The sequence below is a fragment of the Trachemys scripta genome, chromosome 8 (genome assembly GCF_013100865.1).
Source record: "Trachemys scripta elegans isolate TJP31775 chromosome 8, CAS_Tse_1.0, whole genome shotgun sequence".
Taxonomy (NCBI): domain Eukaryota; kingdom Metazoa; phylum Chordata; order Testudines; family Emydidae; genus Trachemys; species Trachemys scripta.
In genome coordinates, this window is record NC_048305.1 from 53,992,190 (window position 1) to 54,012,740 (window position 20,551).

At 46.5% G+C, this 20,551-nt stretch overlaps 1 long non-coding RNA gene across 1 annotated transcript; it reads right to left on the reverse strand.

Moving 5' to 3' along the window:
* Nucleotides 1-821: 821 nt before the first annotated feature.
* LOC117881171 lies at nucleotides 822-19,903 on the reverse strand. Its single transcript, XR_004646722.1, has 3 exons — nucleotides 19,745-19,903; nucleotides 978-1,112; nucleotides 822-889 (listed from the first exon to the last, which is right to left on the reverse strand). It is a non-coding gene; the product is annotated as an uncharacterized LOC117881171 (long non-coding RNA).
* Nucleotides 19,904-20,551: the final 648 nt, after the last annotated feature.

Consider the following 20,551-nt stretch of genomic DNA (forward strand, 5'->3'; position numbering starts at 1 on the left):
AAGCGAGGAAATGAGCACAGATGAGAGACTCAGCTGCTTATCCGGAGCTCTTGGGCTGGGGTTTTGTGAGAACCGGCTTTCTCATGGGATTTCCAGTGTTTGCTCACTAGGCTGGAATCCTCACAAGAGCAGCCTTTTCTCATGGCGTTTGGGCATTTCCACGTCTGGCCCTGGTCAACGTTAGCAAGTGCTGAAGCACCGGGGATACTGTAGAAAACAAACACCCAAAGAGGTAATGAAACTCATTCGAGCCTCCAAAACGTTTCCATTTCGGGTGAGGTCTTTGTTCTTTCCTGCGTGTGTTCAATGATTTGTCCAGCCCTTATGAATCAATGCAGTGTTATTAATGGTGCAGTGTCCCATCCAGTGATGAGCTAGGATTCCATTGTAATGACTATGAAGGGGATATTTTAGCCTGGCTCCTGGACGCAGACAAGACCACGTGGTTCTCTCTGGCTGTCTACCTTCCAGACTAACCAGATGGAGCTTGTGCTACTTATTGTCCCCACACAAGGTCTCCCTCAGCAAGGGCATGGACAGAGCAGTCGTGAAAGGGACTGCTGACCCCGTTACTTCTGGCATATATACAAACAGATCAGTAGCAGAGGTGGAGCTCAGCTGTAAAGTGTGGAGTGGATCTAAACTTTCCTACTGTTCAGGGTGTTTGGATGTGGAGTTTTTGCCCAGTCTTTCAAAGAGATGCCGCCAACCAGAAACTTCTGATTTGAATCCAAACTTCCCCGAAGTTTGTGCTGTTTGGGCAGTGATGCTGAGGGCTTAATCCAGGCCTCATTTCTAATGAATGCTGAAGATCTGATTTATATATGAATTGATAAACGTTAGTGATATGATCATGTGGAACAATCTGGCTGAGGTTGTAAAGTTGAATCTATTTGAAGGGAAATGAGAAACAGCTGTAAAGAAGGTTCCCTAATAGTAAGCCATTGGAAGCTTGTAAATGAAAACTGTTTTCTTACCAGGTTTTTCCCCATCCATTACACATCTCTACTGGTATGTTACTGTAACGTTGTGTAGTAGTTCTGGGTGGTTGGCATTGACTGTTTTGAAGAGGGTTGTTGAGGAGTGAAGGGGAAAAGGGCTATCCAGAATTTCTGTAGGAAAAGACAGACACAAATAACTCCATGGATTTTGTGAAAAGATCTAAAGAGAAAAAGGTAGCTTGGCTTCTGATCTTCTCAACCTTGAATGTGTACTTTTGGAAAAAATGAAACAACTCTGTAATTTCCAGTACCGCAGATTATGGGCTGTGTCAAGCAGGAAATCTTCTGTTTTTGAGCAAAAAATCAAGACACACTTTAAACCAGGGCACCATTTGAGCTATAGACCAAACACAGACATAGCACTGAAGCAGCAGCCTTGACTCCTGTGATTACTGAGTGAATGGATTCCTTGTGTTCTTTAATAGAGATGAACCTGAGCTGCAAAGTGTGAACATGAGACTAGCCTGCTCTCAGATTCAGGTCTGGTCAGATCCAGGCTTTCAGTTTAGGTCAATCTCTACTGTTTAAAAATACCTCTCAAGCTACCAGCTGGATTTCCCTCTGCTGCCATGTATCTAACCAGTGAACGTTAGCAGCTTCACTGAGATTGCTAGAAGGACTAGTTCTACATAAGTGAGAGGGCATAATTAGGTCGTGAGATAATTATAATCAATGCAGTGGAACTGGATGGCTCTGGGGTCTGGCTATTGGAGATGGTACTTTTTGCCCCTAGGTCACTGATCCAAGTCCAACACAGGTTGGTCATAATTGGAAGTTGTTACTGTCTGTGGTTGAGCATCTTGGTCGTGAAGAATTGTCTACAATACACAAAGAACACAGTCATAACTGGCCTCCTTTCCAGCACTCTCAGTAGAAAGGCCAGAAGATAAGCGGATGGGCCTGGAGACTGAGCTACTGTTCCATGCCTTGAGCTGGTCTCAGGGTTGATGCAGTGCGGCACTGTTATGCCATGTGGTACCTGTTCTGTGGAGAACTAAATTCGCCAGGTCTGTTAGCTAGGCATTTGTCATTAAAATTCACACCAAAAATTAAACATAAAACCCAGAATCCAGCCTGAGACCCCCCAAACGATGAGATGAGAATGCTTGAAAAATGTGCATGTTAGCACGCTACATTGAAAGTAAATCATGGGCATAGGACAAACTGGCAGGTGAAGGATGTGGAGTCTATAATATATTAATCCCATAATGCACTGGTTATTAGGGTCCTCTGTGTTCTTACACTCTTAGCTTTAGCAACACAGCGAGGCCATGTAGCAGACCATGTCGTGGGAAATGTTAAGAAACACGTACACAGCTGCAAGGGAAGGGTGATGGGTCGGCATGATGTCTGTTGTCCACAAATGTTGGAGATGAGCGTTGGAGGAGGAATAGCAATTAATGGGAGGAGGTAAGGAGTTTCTTTCCTTTTCCAAGGTGAGTGTTTGGTTCCAAACTCCAGATCAGGTGGAACTGCTTTGGAGCAGATACCACTCCATGAAGATGCCCCCCAAGAGCTAGGGAGATGGCTGTCCTGACCAAGCCACAGGTGCAATAAGCTTGAGGCTGGCAACAGTCATGCCTCCCCACACTTCACCTTTAAAACTGGCAGCCACAGGCTCTGGACCTAGTTCCCACAGGGAGAACAGCCCATACCCAGAAGGGGAAAATGTTCTTCTGATTTCTTCTTGTTATGACGATGATGATTATCTCTTGATGTCCTAGCTAGGAAAGAACATTCTTCTTCCTGGTGCTAATGTTCCCAGCTCTCGGCTTAGAGGGGTACGTGAGCCAACAGGACAGTCATTTATTTCTCTGAGAGTCTGTTTGTTCCGTAATTAATATACGAAACACCCACCCTGGCTTCAAAGAGGTTTAATTAAAATCCTTTGGCTTTGGCCAGGTTGCAGGGTGAGCGAGATGGGGTACGAGAGGGGGAGAAAGAAGAGGTCACGCTCACATGTCCTCCCAGGTGACTGACCACCGGGGTTTTCCTGGGGCAATCCAATTTGCAGCTCAATGCAAATGGGTGAAGGGAAGGGAACGTTTCTTAATTTTGTGGGACCTTTTTTTTTCTTTAGAAACTGAATCAAAAACTTGAATTGATTCAGCTCCCTCCTCCTCCTCATCTTCCTCTTCTCTCTGCTGCAGCCAAGCAGAAGATTATGAATTAATGTAGGGCTCAGATCCTGCCAACCAGAATTTGGGAGAGCTCCACAGGTTGTTTGTGTCCTAATGAGAAACCATGAATAGAAAACTCAAGACCAAACACATATCTAAAATACCCTGTCTCGGTCCTAATGAGCAGACTCTGTGTACACCTTGATTTGTTTTCAAATTTATACAAATGCGCTGATTGTTACTGTGACAGTGTACCCCATACGGCTTTATGGGGGGGGTGCTTATAAATGTATGTATGATATAACTGGAATAGGGTTTTGCTACATATGCTATGTAACATATTTATGTAAAGGTTATAATTTACTGGTTATGTTTATCCTAGTTGTATGCAGGCAACATTTGTGTGTTTAAAGTTATGAACATTGGCTGTATAATTGCTTGAATTTTAAGTAGCCTTAGTTAGAACATTTGGTTACTTTTTGGGAAAGGAATGTGCAAATTAGGTGCTTAATTAGGAAGCACTTAACAGACAAAAGAGCTTGGAAGACTTCAATTTACATAAGAAGTTTACCTGAGGACGTTCAAGGTAGCATGTGAGTTATGGCTGCTACCTGCAAGTTCTGAGTCATGCATGGGCATGTAACTTGCCCATGTGATTTTGAATTTTTATTTTGTAACTAAATTTTACACAGTGTGAGGAGGGGGTCTCCACCCACAAGAGAGAGTTTATTTAAACCCCTGGGAGACCCCTCCATTTTGTTTTTAGCTGGCTAAAGAAGGAGCCTTTTCACCCCACCCCCCAGGATACTTGAAGGAAACTGGAACAAAGGACAGTAACTACAGGGGGTGTGAGTGATTGCTGGACCCAGGCTAAAAGGAGATTAGCCTGTAAAAGGAAGCATTCTGGAACTGGTGAGGATTTTATTTGTATTTAGTTTAATTAGACATAAATTTGCGCATTTTATTTTATTTTGCTTGGTGACTTACTTTGTTCTGTCTGCTACTACTTGGAACCTCTTAAATTTTACCTTTTGTATTTAATAAAATTGCCTTTTACTTAGTAATTAACTTAGAGTGTGTATTAATACCTGGGGGAGCAAACAACTGTGCATATTTTTTTATTTGTGTTATAAAGGGCAAACAATTTATGAGTTTACCCCGCATAAGCTTTATACAGGGTAAAACAGATTTATTTGGGTTTAGACCCCACTGGGAGTTGGTCATCTGAGTGCTAAAGACAAGCACACTTTTGTAAGCTGTTCTTAGGTAAACCTGCAGCTTTGGGGCAAGTAATTCAGACCCTGGGTCTGTGTTGGAGCAGACGGGAGTGTCTGGCTTAGCAAAACAGGGTGCTGAAGTTTTGAACTGGCAGAAAAAATAGGAGCAGGGGTAGTCTTGGCACATCAGTTGGCAGCTCCCAGGGGGCGTTCTGTGATTTAACCCGTTCAGTGGCGTAGTCGGCAGGATCTGTGCACAGCTGATTGTTTTAAAATACAGGTAGTGATTTTAAGTGAGCTTTAAGTGTGGTGTCTGGAGAACAGACAAAGTGGTTACTAGTTTGTTATTTTCTGTTTGCTTATTTCGGGCAAGGGACATAGGAACAGAAAAGAAAGCAAAATAAGTAAAAAGAAAAAGAAAAAAAATTAAAACTGCACAGGGTGCAAATTGCCCAGAAAAGCTAAACACTGGACACTGTAAAAGTCTCTGTTAACTAAAAATCCACTGAGCTGAGTGCATCTCAGTTTCAGTAAACTGCAGAGGGGTTGTGGCCCAGCACAAGAAAGCATGAAAATAAGTACTAGTAACGCCGCTAATAAATTAAAGCTGGCCAAACTAAAAGACAAATAAAAAGAAAATAAACATAAGAGACAGCAAGGGTGGCGGCAGAGGCAGCTGCCCACAAGAGGGCTAAGGAGGCCTAGAAACATGAACTGGCTGTTACGGAGTTGAGCAAACAAAACTCTCCACCCGCTGGCTCCACTTCCCCAAAAATCCACAAATGGGAGCGACTGTGTCCACAGTATGACAAGTCCAGCAATATCGCCGAGTATTTCATCACCTTTGAGAGACTGTGCACCCTCCATGCCATCCCTAAAGATCAGAAGATAACCACATTGATAGCAAAATTAACTGGCAAAGCTCTGGACATATTCAATAAGATGCCTATTAATAATGCTTCAAACTATGGTAAATTTAAGGAACTGGTTTTAAAACAGTTTCAGGTTACACCTGAAACCTACAGGGTTAAATTCAGGAGTCTTAAGAGGGGATCTGGATTAATTAATGTGGCTTATGCCAATGAAATGAGAGATTTGGTAGATAAATGGGTGCGGGGGAAAGGCATTACAAGCTTTGAAGGGATGTGTGATCTGGTTACTCAGGAACACTTCCTGAATATGTGCAGTGATGAGGTAAAACAGTATTTGTGGAACAAAAAGGTAAATGCAGTGGGTGAATTAGCTGGGTATGCAGACTCTTATGAACAAGCACAAGCTGCAATCAAACGTAAACCACTGGCAGAGGGGTATAAGGTTGGGGAAAAGCAAAATCACCGTTTTACCCCTGGGTCTGGGAAAAAAGAGGCTAGGCAGTTACCTCCCCATTCTCCTGTTACTCGTCCCAAATTTCCTGCACAAGCAGGGGATCCCAGAAGGTGCTTTCACTGCAATTCCCCAGCGCACCTGAGGAGTAGCTGTCCCAAATTAAAGGAGATTAAACCTCCCTTGTCCCATCTTAGCTCGGTTGCCCTCAGCCCTGAGGCCCCAGAGGGCACCCCTACCTCTTATCACACCAGCTTGGTGGACATGGGGCCCAGTGAAGCGGACAGGAAACACATCAAGGTTGTCAAGATTGATGGCATTGAGTGTTTGGGATGGAGGGATACAGCGGCTTAGTTCTCTCTGGTTCGACCGAGTGTGGTCCCAGATGCTAGTGTTCTGATGGGGCAGACGATCCACGTTAAGGGGGTGGGGCCGCAGAGGTTCCCTGTGCCCTTGGCTAAGGTTCATGTGGAATGGGAAGGTATGGAAAGGGATTTACTGGTGGGGATGCTCAAGGACATCCCCGCGGACATGTTGCTGGAAACTAATTTTTTCAGCAGAACTAGGGCTGTTAGTGTGGTAACTCGCAGCATGAAGAAAGGCTGTGAGGGGGAGGCTGTTCCAGCTGATGACTGTAGGTCTGATGCAGCTGAACAGCCAACCCCTCCTGCCCCAGGGAACATGGTAGTGGGTGACTCGGAGGGAGCCCCCAGGGATGGGGCGGGGACCTTGGAAGCCATAGAGGAGTTGGGGGAGGGTCTCATTAACAGGACAGTGCAGGGAGGCGGGGTACTTCCAAATATGGGAGAGGCCGAGCCAGGCCTCTGCCCGGCTGAAGACAACAGGCTCCCAGGGGTGGGGGCAGGGGAGATGCAGTCAGTGCCCAGGGATGGGGACGCTATCTCAAGGGTTGTCTGTCAAAAATTTGCAGCTAAACAAAGGGCAGACCCCTTCCTTAAAAGTATAAAAAAGTGTATCTCGGAGGGAACTCCAGGAAGTGGGGGGGGGGGAAGAAGTTTTTTGAAGAGGACGGGAAACTGTACAGGGAGGCCCGTGTAGAAAAAAAACCAGGGTCCCGGTCAACCCTATAAGCAGTTGGTTGTACTCAGCCAACACTGGGGGGAATTAGTGCTGGTAGCGCACGACAGTCCCTTTGCTGGTCACTTGGGGGTACAGAGAACATATGACAGGCTGAGGAGGAATTTCTACTGGCCAGGGATACAGAATGATGCGAGGGATTATTGTAGGACTCGTGCGGTGTGTCAGGAAAGAAAGAAGCCGGGGGGACCCTAGAAGGCTCCGCTGCGCCCCTTGCCCATCATCCAGGAGGCATTCCAAAGAGTGGCAATAGACATAGTGGGTCCTATGCCACTCCCCACTCAGAGGGGGAACAAGTATACCTTGGTGGTAGTAAACTTCGCCACTCGGTACCCTGAGGCAATTGCACTGTCTAACATAGAAGCCGAGACAGTGGCAAGAGCTCTGCTCTCCGTATTCAGCAGAGTGGGCTTCCCTAAGAAGATTTTGTCTGATCGGGGGTCAAACTTTATGTCGCAGTTGTTCAATGAGCTATGGAAGGTGTGTGGAGTAAAACAGCTTAAGACAGCCCCCTACCACTCCCAGGCCAATGGACTGGTGGAAAGATTCAATGGGACCCTAAAGTCCATGCTGGGGATGTATACCAAGAAAAGGGGCCAAAGTTGGGATGAACTATTACCGTTCCTGCTGTATGCCTACAGGGAGGTATCCCAAGAGTCCACAGGCTTTTCTCCATTTGACCTTCTGTATGGGAGGAAAGTGAGGGGACCCCTCGATCTCATCAGGAATACCTGGAAAGGGTGCAACATGGTAAGGGAGAACCCGTGACTAAGTATGTCCAGAGGTTCAGGAGGGAGTTGAAAAACATAATGGAGATTGTACAAAACAACCTCCAGAGTAGTCAGGCCAAGCAAAAGGCGTGGTATAATAAAAATACTTGTAAACGCACTTTTAACTTAGAAGATTTCGTCATGGTACTCGGCCCTGCCAAAAATTTCAAAATGCAAAACTCCTGGGAGGAGCCCTTTAAAGTGGTGGAAGTGGCAAATAAGGACACTTATAAAGTTAAAAAGCCCCTGGATGGTGCGGTACCCCAATTGGTACATGTAACCAAACTCAAGGCCTATCACAGTAGAGTGGCCGGGGTAAACATGATCTGTTGTGTCAAAGGGAAAACTGAGGCACACCCACTCACTAATCTAATGGCTAAATGCCAAGATAGGTCAACCCTGAAAAGTATAAAAATCTGTAGTAAGCTAACACCACTCAAAAGAAAGGAAGCGTTGTCAACGCTGCAAAAGTACAGCGAGGTATTTTCCAACAAACCAGGGAGGACGGACTTGCTGTCCCATAGAATCCTCACGAAAGGGGCTCAACCTCCTCCTTGCAGGCCTTATAGGGCCACCGGCAAGGTGAAGGAGCAAATTCAGGCTGAGATACAAAGCATGTTGGACTTGGGGGTGATTAAGGATTCTAACAGTGCGTGGGCTTCCCCTGTGGTCTTGGTCCCCAAAAGAAATGGCACCGTTAGATTTTGTGTAAACTATAAAAAACTCAATGCTGTCACCGTAACAGATGCATACCCCATGCCAAGAATTAATAACATGCTGAATGTGCTAAGCCAAGCCAAGTACCTTAGTACCTTTGATCTAACCAAAGGTTACTGGCAAATCCCTCTGGAGGGAGAGGCACAACAAAAATCAGCTTTTATCACTAATATAGTGCTCTATAAATTTACAGTGTTACCTTTTGGTCTGGTAAATGCTGGTGCGACCTTCCAGAGACTAGTCAACAAAGTGTTAAATGGTTTGCAGCATTATGCTAGGGCATGTATAAATAACATTGCTGTATTCAGCAACACCTGGGGTAACCACAAAAAGCACCTAAAAGTCGTGCTATCAAAGCTCAAAAAGGCTGGGCTAACTGTAAAGCCCTCTAAGTGCAAGATAGGGGCAGCCAAAGTTCCCTATCTGGAACACTGGGTGGAGGGGGTAAAATATCCCCCAACCCTCTTAAGGTAAAAGCCATTGTAAAATGGCCTGTACCCCAGACTAAAAGGCAAGTCCAATCCTTCATAGGTTTGGCAAACTATTACAGGAGGTTTGTGGTGGGGTTCAGTAACGTTGTATCCCCAATCACAAACTTATGTAAAAAGCATCAACCTAATAAGGTTATTTGGTCAAAGGCATGTCAAAAAGGCTTCAACAAAGTAAAAGCACTCCTGTCTGCGGAGCCTGTGCTGGCCAGCCCTAACTTCAATAAGCCTTTTAAATTGTGTACTGATGCATCAGACACAGGTTTGGGTGCTGTGTGCTGATGCAGCCAGGGGAAGACAGTAAGAAGCATCCCATTGCCTTCCTAAGCAAAAAACTGTCCCCGGCTGAACAAAATTACTCTGTCATAGAGAATGAGTGCTATGCCATTGTGTGGGCCATCAAACAATTAAGGCCTTACCTCTTCAATAGGAGGTTCAAAATTCTACTAACCATTCACCTTTGGTATAGCTTCACCGAACTAAGGGCACAAACTCCAAACTGCTACGCTGGAGCCTGGTCCTACGGAAGTTTAACATAAAAATTCCTCATATTAAAGAAAGGAAAAACTGGGTAGCAAATGCCTTGTCCAAAAAAAAGAAATGTTAGGTATACTGCCTCCGCCATGGACAGTGTCCAAGTCTCTGGCAGTAAGTTCAGAAGGAGGGTGTGACAGTGTACCCCATAAGGCTTTATGGGGGGCTCTTATAAATGTATTTATTTGGGTTTAGACCCCATGGGAGTTGGTCATCTGAGTGCTAAAGACAAGCACAGTTCTCTGAGCTGTTTTCAGGTAAAGCTGCAGCTTTGGGGCAAGTAATTTAGACCCTGGGTCTGTGTTGGAGCAGACGGGAGTGTCTGGCTCAGCAAAACAGGGTGCTGAAGTCCTGAGGTGGCAAAAAAAATAGGAGCAGGGGTAGTCTTGGCACATCAGTTGGCAGCTCCCAGGGGGGTTTCTGTGATCCAACCCGTCACAGTTACATCTTCCCAACCAGACTCCCAGTCGCCATGACACATACCAGCCACCTGTCCCGTCTTCCCCTCTGGTCACAGGTGACCTTCCATAAGATTTCTCATGCTTGCAAGTTCCATAGTGTGATTTTTCACTGCCTTTAATTTACTCCTGAGGGCATTCTACGCCAAAAAAATAAAAATTATGAGCACAATATTTTAAAATTCTGCACATTTTATTTGTCAATAAATAAATGCAGAGGCTCCAGCATGGCAATGGGGAGCACAGGCCACTGGCTTGCTGAAGGTGGGAGATCACCCTGCAGCCCCCACGCCCCCAGGACACAGATTCAGTGGTGAGCCCAACCCTGACACAGCACAAGGCCTGGGCCTGCCCCAGAAAAACCCTGGGGCCCTGCCCTTCTGTGCCAGGTGCACCAGGTATGGGGCAGGCAGGCTCAACCAGGCAGGATCCAAGTGTGAAGGGGCTGTGTGTGGGGGGATCCAGGTGTGGGTTGAGAGGATTCTGTGTGGGACAATCTGGATGAGGAAGCTTAGTGGGGGATCTAGGTGTGGGGGGGATCTCAATGCACAAAGGCTCATTGAGGTGGTGAAGGTGGTTGGGGCTCAGTGGAGGGGTCTGAGTGTGGGGGTTTCAGTGGGGGGTTCTGGGTGCTGGGAACGTGGGGCTTGGTGGGGGGGTCTGGGTGCAGCTAGTTGGGGGTCAATGGTATGGTGTGGGGGTCTGGATGTGGGGGCTTAGAGTGGTGCAGGGGTGGAGCATCATGGTGGGGGGTTGAGTTCAGGGAGCTCAGTGGGGCTCCAGAGGCAGAGGCTCCAGATGCAGGGGTTGAGGTTCAGTGGGGTGGGGTTCAGATATGGAGGGCTAGGGGGGTTCTGGATGTACCCGGTGAGGCTTGGCAGGGGTATCTGGGTATGGGAGGTCTGGATGAGCGGGGGTTGGGTGAGCAGCTCCCTGTACAGTGACCCCTCCCCCCAAAGGGGAGTGATGGGGGAAGGAAGCAGGGTAGGATGCTGAGCTTCCTGCAGCTTGGGGAGGTTTCTGTGGGTGGGTCTGGCACAGCCCCAGCCATTCCTTGCAGGGGAAGAGGAAGTCCTGCCTCCAGCCCTGCCGGGACTAGCAGTTGATCCCAACTCAGGGTAGGAGCCCCTGGCTGGGGTGCCCCAGCCCCATGGTGATTTATCTCTCCACTGGCTGTACCTCTCCACCGGCTGCTCTGGGTGCCTGAAACAATGTACCTGTGCAGCTAGGGAGTGATGTGTGACTGCTCTCGCAGATTCCCTTTGCTTCCCTGTCAGAAAGTCATTGTTCTGCGGGAAAGCAAAGAAGTCTCTGGGGGACATGAATTCTATGCATGTGCAGTGGTGCAGAATTCCCCCCAGGAGTAATTAATTTAATGTATGGGGCAACTATACAGGGACAGTGCAGAAGTGTTGCTGTGTGCTAGCTCCTAGGTGGGAACATGGTGTGATGAATCCATGACTACATACATAGACACACCATGCTCACCAGCTAAAGCTAAATCATACATATGCAGAATGTGGAATACATTGTCTGCTCCCAATATAACCAAGCTTCTAAATGAGCTAAAGGAGACTGATGAGGAGTTATCACTAACAAGGATTGGAGCTTTCTGAGAGGATGCCATAAACCCTAAACACTTGAGCAGGTCTGATATTCCAGCCAGCACAGGGAAGTGCATAAATCATGGGATTCATGTATGACAGCTAATAGGAATTGCTGTTCCTGAACAGATAATAGCTCATCCAGTCCAGCCTCCTGCCTGAGAACCTTGCCAGGCTGGGTGCTTCAGATGAAGGTCTAACTTCTCCATGCACAACAGCTCCATTAACTGTGCAATGCTTATCCTGGGGGGAGGAAGACAAATTCTTCCTGACCTCAGCTGGTGACCATTTTATACCTTGAAACATGAGGTAGCCCTTGTGTGTTATATGCAGCAGTGCTGTAATTCATATCTAATCCCTTTTTGAAAGTCCATTAAATAAATGTAAAGGTCACTAAATAAATTAAGGGAAACTGGAAATACTTTGGGTTCCTGACTCCTACACAATGGATCATAGTAGCTTCTATGGGATCCCGCCACTAGGGGTGTATTTATATCTTCTCAAGTTGGGGTGGTGTGATGAATTTCTTGATTCATCCTTTATTGGACAAGTAAAATGAGGAAGATGAACACTAATCAGCTCCAAAGCTAGTCACACAGGATAAAATGTTCAAAAGAACCTGTGTGATTTAGGAGCCTGAGTCCCATTGAAAGTTGATGGGGTTTAGGTTCCTCGTGCCTATGCCACTTTTTAAAATGGGACTTAGGTTCCTTAGGTGTTTTTGAAAATTTTACCCTTAATCTTTAATTTTTTTTAAAGACTGTAACCAGTAGGTTGGCGGGGGGGAGAGGGGATCTGGTTAATGCGGAGCTTACTAACAGATCGACAATGAGTGTGATCCTGTGTACTCTATTAGCTTATTTCTTCAGGGTGCTTCTGCATTAATAATAATAGAGTTTTTTATTGTACTTAGGGCCAATGTTTTCAAACTAGGACTCCTAAAGTTATTTAGGCCCCATTCCTCCAATCACCTCTGGTGTCACATGGGCAGACCCTTGTGCTCAAATGGAGCCTCACTGATGTCAATTGAGTCTGCCTACCGGGAACAACTTGTCCAATGGGGGCCTGAGATTGTCAACCCTTAAGAGCAGGGACCGGGTCTTCCTAAGTGTTTGTACAGCACCTGGCACAACAGGGCCCTGATCTCAGCTTTGCTACAAGCAGCCATGTAAAAAGCAACCTTAAGAGACAGAACAGGAGTACTTGTGGCACCTTAGAGACTAACAAATTTATTTGTCCTTAAGAGACAGAGATTATCATCCCCTTAAGGCAAACCTGCTCTAAACCATCACCCAAAACATACAGTGACCTCATGTTATTTTTGGAGGTTCACGATTTTTCAACTGAATGTTTCCCCACAAGATTTCATTTCTGAGCCATCTCTGCCCCCACAGATTCTGGCTGGAAGGAGAAATGCTCAAACACCGGGGGAAAGCTCGTTCTTATGGTATTTTCAGCCAATCCAAAGTAATCTCTCAAGGTTACCTCTTCTTCCAAAACCCCCAGCACAGGTTGGAATTAAGGTGACCAGATGTCCCGATTTTATAGGGACAGTCCCAATATTTGGGGCTTTTTCTTATATGGGCACCTATTAGGGTGATCAGATGGACAGTCCCGATTTTAGGGGACTTGTCCCGCGTCCCGACCTTACATTGGTCGGTGTCCCGATATCGGGGGGACCGCGGCAAGCCGGCGCTGCCGGCACCACTCACCTCTCCTCCTAGGGGGCCCTGGGGCAGCGCAGCTGAGCTCCCGGCGCGGCGGCGCCAGCCCTCCGGCCTGCAGAGTGCAGCCCTGCCCCAGGCACACAGAGGCGGCTAGGAGGTCTCCGCTCCGCTACGTGCTGCAGCGGGGCGGGGCTTGTAGATGCCGGCAGCAGGCGCCGGGGGGCAGAGAGCCCCCCCCCCGCTCCTGCCCCCGCCACCCCCCTCAACCCAACCCGACTGACCCTAGGAGCCAGAGGGACCTGCCTGCTGGATGCTTCCTGGGAGCCGCTCCAGGTAAGCACTGCTGGGACTCACCTGGTCCCCTCTGGCAGGTTCCTTTGGGGGGGCTCTTGGCCAAGCAGGTGTGAAACCTAGTGGCCAAAGGGGGAGACCTCCAGGGGGGGAGGGTTTGGGGCAAAGCTGCGGAGAAGGGAGCGGGGCGGGCTCGTGGAGGGGAGACCAGCACCAAGCCACTTGCCTTTCTCCCTGTCTGCAACAGATCACACTCCAACTCAATCTGCAGAGAGCACAACTCCTGAGTAAGAACATGAAAAATTTTATATCATCACTTCTTGGAGTAGTACTATGCTATGAAGTTTTACTGTGACCTTATGAAAATTTCTATTTGAATCTGTCTCTTGAACTGAAATATCGCACTACTGTGTATGCTACATTTCTGAGCTTGAAATAAAACTACGATAAATTTGCCCTTTTAAAGGAAAACTAGAATGATTAGTTCCAACACCTTGGATAGCTATATAAATATTTATTAGACAAGAATATATCAAAATTACTTTTCTTCAGAAATAACTACCATTCTTTCCTTGGCTTTATAACTCTGATATTAATGACACCTAAAAAGATTGAATAAAACTTTTCTTCCTGACTGGTTTTGAAGAATTCTGAATACATCAGATTTTTACAGTAAACATTTTGTAAAAGATTTCACATAGATATTTTTTTAAAAATATTTATAAAAAGTTGAGTGGCATAAAATTCATCAAATTGTATTTGAGTAAGTATTTTTAAGATCACCTAACCATCTTAGTGCAATACTTACCATTTTGGCTTTCCTAGGTTGAGAATCTCCCTTCACATACATTGTTAGCTTTAGAAATATATTTAAAAATACTTGGATTATAAGAGAGAGAATAAAATCCCTCACCCAGTGCTCTTTGATTAAACCTTAATTGCCAAAATATTTCCCTTTATGTATTGGAACAGTAATAATGGTTTGCAACCCTATATGTCCAGGCAGTTACATCACACTCATCACTATATCTTTAAACATGTATAGAATTTTTCTTCAAAGAATCTCAAACATTTTACAAGGTTTATATCCCAGGGCCGCCCAGATGGGGGGGCAAGTGGGGCAATTTGCCCCAGGCCCCGGGCCTCACAGGGGCCCCCACGAGAGTTTTTCTGGGCCCCTGGAACGGGGTCCTTCTCTCGCTGCGGAGGCCCCGGAAAACTCTCGCGGGGCCCAGGCCCCCGGAGCTTCTTCCGCTCTGGGTCTTCGGCGGTGGGGGGTCCTTCCAATCCGGGACCCGCCGCCGAAGTGCCAGGTCTTCAGCAGCAGTTCGGCGGCGGGGGCCCCACACCGCCGAAGACCCCAGACTCCCTGAATCCTCTGGGTGGCCCTGTTATATCCTCACAATACACCTGAGAAGTAGCTAAGCATTATTAGATCCAGTATCCCAAGCACAAAGGGGCTAGTTAGAGGCTCTGTATTACTGCTGTATTACAAAGAATAAATCATAATTATACAGATGGGGAAAGGTAAAGTAATTTCTCCAAGACCACATAATAAATCAATGGCAGAGCCAGAAATGGATTTGAGGAGCCCTGATTTAAATTTCCCTTTTCTAACCGCAACAGCCACTATTGGGGGTGAGGGTTTGCCTTATGCTTTCACTTAGAGCTTGTGAAAACAAAACAAACCATTTCTCAAGTTTGAAACCGAATGCAGGAATCACAATATGAAGATCCTAGAATTAAAATTTACATTAGAAATAGTCAAATCTCACTGGTTTAAATTGTCCTAATAGCACAGGAGATGCCGTTTTATCATAAGTCTTGTGATATTTGGTATTTTGCTTAAGTTCTGATTTGTTGAGGTTCCTCCTTGGACTACAGGACAATCTTAGTTTGCATTTTTTTTAAAAAGTAAGTTTCCAGCCTTTATGTTTGTTGGATGAAAAACAAGAAACAAACAAACAAACAAACAAATCCTTTAAGATCTAATCCCTAAAGGCTCCAAAACCAGAAGGCAAATAAAAATATTTTTTTCTGTTCTGACACAGGTCAGCAGAGAATCTGAACTGGCAACAGAAAATGGGGCTCCCAGTAGGACAATAATTCTTTACTCTTGCTAGGAACCTGCCAGTGGATTTTGGGGAATAATGTTATTCAGTCAGTTCGTCTTTCCTGGCGTACTGCACGCGCTGGTGATGTCTAACTAATAATAATAAAGAGCCGAGTTTATTTCATACAAATTGTGTCCAGCGTCATAGATTCGTTGGTTAGAGTAAACACACGCTGTATGATATTAAAGTATTCTTCCTAAGGAAATAACAGGAGGAGAGAGAAACCAAAAACATCTGTGTATCACAATAGGGAACTGAGCAGTTTCTTTGTTACTGACTGCACCAAGATGTGACTGTACAGGGAGCATGGGAGAGGAATATATCTGAATAATTAAAACTAATAGTTTAGCTTTGATGTAAATAGGTGTGGATGACTACAGATGCACTGCACTTCAGGCTCAAGAAAATGCTGATAGATCTGAGCCTTAAGTGGCTTACCCAAGGTCTGTGATGGAGCAGGGAAGCTGGGTCTCCCAAGTCCTATATGCTAGCACCTTAACCACTGCACCCTCGTCTCTTTTATGTTTCATCCTAATCTGTGACTCTCCATATTTTCATTGTCTGTCATTAATGTAATCTTCTTCTAAACAAGATTGTAGTAGCGCAGTGCACTGAAGTAACTGTATGTTTAAATATGTATTACGACTAAGTCTATAATTTAGACTCACTGATTCCAGACCTCTGTGATGTAGTTTGCTTCAGCTGTCAGTGGCTGAAGCTGGGGCTGGGGCTGAAGGCAGGACTGGGGCCCCCCTCTGTGGCTGCGGCTGGGGCCAGAGCTAGAACCGGGACCCTTCACTCCCCTGCCCTGCACCTGGATCTGACTTTGCAACCAGAATCCTGCGCCCCTGTCCTGCAGCTTCAGCCGGGGGCTGGAGCCGGAGCCCTGTGCCCCTGGCCCTGTGGCTTCTACTGGGGGCTGGAGCTGGGGCCATGAGTCCATGCCCTGTGGCTTGTGGTGTGGGCTGCAGCAGGGGCTATACAACCCCTCTTGCAGCTTCCTAAGGCCCCCTCTCATGGCTCTGTGCACCTGTGTCTGTCATCGTCGTCCTCTCTCCCCCCCCCCCCCCCCCCCCCCCCCCCCCATGTTTCCCGATTTTTCCCTTCTGGCGTTCTGGTCCCCCTAGCCCCTTTTCCCCCCCCCCACACACTCTGTCCTGATTTTTTCATACTTGCTGCCTGGTCACTCTAGTTGGAATCCAAGTACTTTGGCCATGTGTAAGCATGGGAACTTTGCACTGCTACAGTACTGTCAACCCCCAGTGGATAAAATCATGAGATGGGTTTAAAATGATATTTTAAAAAAAATGAGTTTCTTTTCTTTGCCTTTTGGTTTCTGAGCCTTTGGGGTGCATTCAGGTCATGTTTTCAAATTTTTCTCTAGAACCAAGAGGGCTAGAAATTTTACTTAGCTTTTATATATATATATAAAAGCTAAGATTCTCCCCAAATCACAGAACTCCAGGAGCTGGGGCTTTATGAAAAACACCGACTATTGCAAGACACTCAATGAAATCATGGGCATTGGCAACACTGAAGTAGCCTCTGAACTTTTGCACGCTTATGAGACAGGACCCAAGTAGTCTTTTCATAATTTCTCTCTTTCCTGTGTTATTATGCGGAAAAGGAAGGGGAAAGAGTTAATTCATGCCAATAGAGGCTAGTCTTGGCAGGGAAAATATAAAGGACATTAAATAGCAACCCTGAATGAAAAAGCAAGGCACCTTCTCCATTAACTATGCCAGTGACAGTAGAAGGTGCCAGCCCAGGAGCATGCTGAAGCTCCGAACCTTTAACTCTGATGACTGGTGAAATTTATTAGCAATAAACCCAAATAAACGTGCCTCCCTTGGAGGAGTGTAGTGAGGATTAATAGGACAGATCCTCAACTGGTGTAAATCAGTGTAGCTCCACTGACATCAGTACAGGTACTAGAGCGGCGGAAGGTGGCTTTTTGAATGAAATGAACATTTTCCTGGGAGAAAGTTTGTTTCACTGAAAAGTTTTCATTTTTTTGACAAAAGCAAAAAACAAAAGCTGAAAGCGGCTCTTTAGTTTGTGTTTCTCTTTCTTTCCCATTCCCTTTTTCCCAATTATCAGTGGTAGTACTTTGGTTTTCGTTTTTTTGTCCAAAGCATGACTTTTCTGTTGGCAGAAAATCAAAGAGATTTTTCCCTAAAGAGAGAGAGAGTGTGTGTGTGTGTGTGTGTGATCTTTTCACCCTGTCCCATTAGCTACATTCGTTCCCACCAGTTGAGGATCTGGCCCGTGTCTGCAGAGAGCTTCGAAGGAGGTCAGCGGTAGATATGAAAGTGTGATTGTTCTGCTTCCCGCTGCCACCCTAACTACACAATAGCGACATTCAGCAGCACAATGGGCAGCAGGCCCCTTGTTCCCCAGAAAGACTCCCCCTCCCCCCTCCAAGTTCCTGCCATCTCCGTGTCCTAAATTATGATCATGGGACCCAAGCAGCTGACACTCTGTCCCAGAACTCCGCAAGTGGCAAAGTGGAATCCCAGCACACAAAACAAGTGCTGTATGTGTTCCAGCCCTGCCACCCCCCAAAACTCCTCACCCCTACCCCATTAATGTGTTTCAAGTCTGCCTGGTAACAGTTAAACCACCTCTCTTTCCCTCCACCATCCAATCAGCTTGCAGCCAGTACCCTGGCCTTTGTGTCCCAAGATGTATAATACAAACAGCTCTGGCAGAGCCTGGTGATCAAGTTGCAGGGAACAACATGTTTTTCTCCAGCTTTGCTTGTTTTCTTCAGCGAGGGGGAGGAGGGGGCTGTGTGAAGTTGGAAGCAGCCCACATGTCCCTCCCCCCCAGCTAGCTTCAGTCAGCCATTCTTTTGAGTTCTTACAGAAACTTCCCAATCTCCTTTTGAAATCAAGCAGGGACTGCAGCCAGATCTGTGTTCCCTGTTTATGAATTGACTCAGCAAGAGCCAGGGCCAGCAACGGGGGAGCAGGGAGGAGAGATTGAAAGAGGAAGGCAGGGATTGGCTCTCACCAGATCTGAATCTGACCAGATCTTTAAGACTTTCCTGCCTGCTATTGTCCCCCTCCCCCGACTTTGCTGCGCTGTCATTCTCCCGTCCCCAGCCTGGCACCCGCAGTAGGAACTGCTGTTAGCACAGTAAACATCCCAGCATATAAACACACACAGGGCCAGATCCTCAGCTGCTGTAAATCAACAGTCTTAACCAAAGCTAGAGGGACTTACATCCACTAAGGATCTGGCCTGGAAGTATATCATAGAAGTGTAGCACTGGAAGGGATCTTGAGAGGTTATGTAGTCCAGACCCTTGCACCCAAGGGCTATGTAAGAACTAAACCATTTCTGACAGGTGTTTGTTCTTAAAAACCTCCAGTGACAGAGATTCCACAGCATCTCTAGGTAATTTATTCCAGTGCTTAACTATCCTGACAGTTGGGAAATTTGTCCTAATGTCCAACCTAAACCTCCCTTGCTGCAATTTAAGCCCATTGCTTCTTGTCCTAGCCTCAGAGGTTAAGGAGAACAATTTTTCACCCTCCTCCTTGTAACAACCTGTTATGTGCTCGAAAGCTGTTACCATGTCTGTAGAGCCAGGATCAGATATTAAGGTACAGTTTCTGCCTTCCCCACTTCCAAGTCCCATGGCAGGTGCCTGACATCCTGAGGATGGAATACACATCAATGCATTAGTTGTCTTTCCCAATAAACCAGAATAAGAAGTGAGGGCCAGATCCTCAGTTGGCTTGAATTGGCAACGCTCCACTGACTTCACAGGAGTTCTGCTGGCTTTCACCAGCTCAGAATCTACCCCAGATATTAAGGTGGAGGCCTGGGTTCTTGTGGAGGATGAATAATAATCAGGTGTTATGAGATACAGGCCTTTTGTGGGGAATGTGAACCTATAAGTACTGAATGTGCATCCAGACCTGAGCCTTACCCACCCTCACCCTATCAGGAACTAAGAGCTGGATATTTGGGAGCTGTGGCTGCCACTGATTTGGAAATTTCCACTGAAGTCATAGAATCGTATTTGCTGAGATGAGGAATTAATTGGAACTGGGAGAGCCCATATGCAACGATTTTAGTGTGTGATCCGTTTTTTTTCCTTCTTCTTTACTTTGGCAAGCGTAGCAGAGGGAAATAATTCTTGGATGTCAGAGAGCAGATTTTGTATCTCTTATTTCCAGGCTAGCCAGCGGGTATGTGATCTGTGTACAAGCCTTGGTGTCCTAGCTATGTGTTGATTTATGCCCCCCCTCTGGGAGTTTGAAACAGGCTGTGCCCCTTGCTGTTGTGATGGGTTATTTAGGGCCAGCATTAGGCAACTCCCGTTACTTACGTTTGCAGGAGGTCCTGGCTAACTCCACTGATGTTGCCACTCATTCAGGAAGTCACGGAATGTCCTGATTTCTGTGGGTCTCTCCCAGCAGGCAGTTAAGTCCCCCAAATCATTTTGGATGCCGTATTTCGTCAGCATGATGTAATGGTGTTGGGTCAAGGCCTGAAGTTACAAACATCACAGTTATTCTAGGAGAGGGTTGGATTTAGGGACCCAATGCTAACATGAGTGGGGGGACACCAGAACCCTAAGGACCTTCCCTCCTGAGGCTGTTGTAGCTCTTGATCTGAGGTAGCGGGTTGAGGAGGATGCAGAGCAGGTAGGTCCATTCCTGGATGATGCCCCAGGACCTTGCGCTCTCCAGATGACACCAGCCCCAATGAAATAGTAACTCCTGTGTACTGTTGAACAGCTAACAGGAAATCGATAGACGCATTGTGTGCCGCACACAGGAAAGGGCTGGGGGAGTTTGTAGGGGTTGCATGTGGAGTGCAGAGGTGACGGGAAACCACAGTATTGCCATGTGGCTGATGTTGGGAACGCATGAGCAGTTGGATAGGCTGTCCTCTGCCGTCTTCTCTGGCTGCAGGTGGACGGATAGGGAAGGGATGTACTTATGTCTGATATCTAGCTATTCTCTCTTTACTAGTGAGTGGCTGGCAATTGCTACATCTCTTTGCCAGCTGCAATATTGTGCCCTAGCAACAATGTTTCCTCTCCAGCTGTTCTTAGAAGTCAGTATCCATAGGTCTGTTTTTCAGGGTGCTTCTTACTGCAATGTTCTTCCTCCTGTTGGTGCTTGTCTCT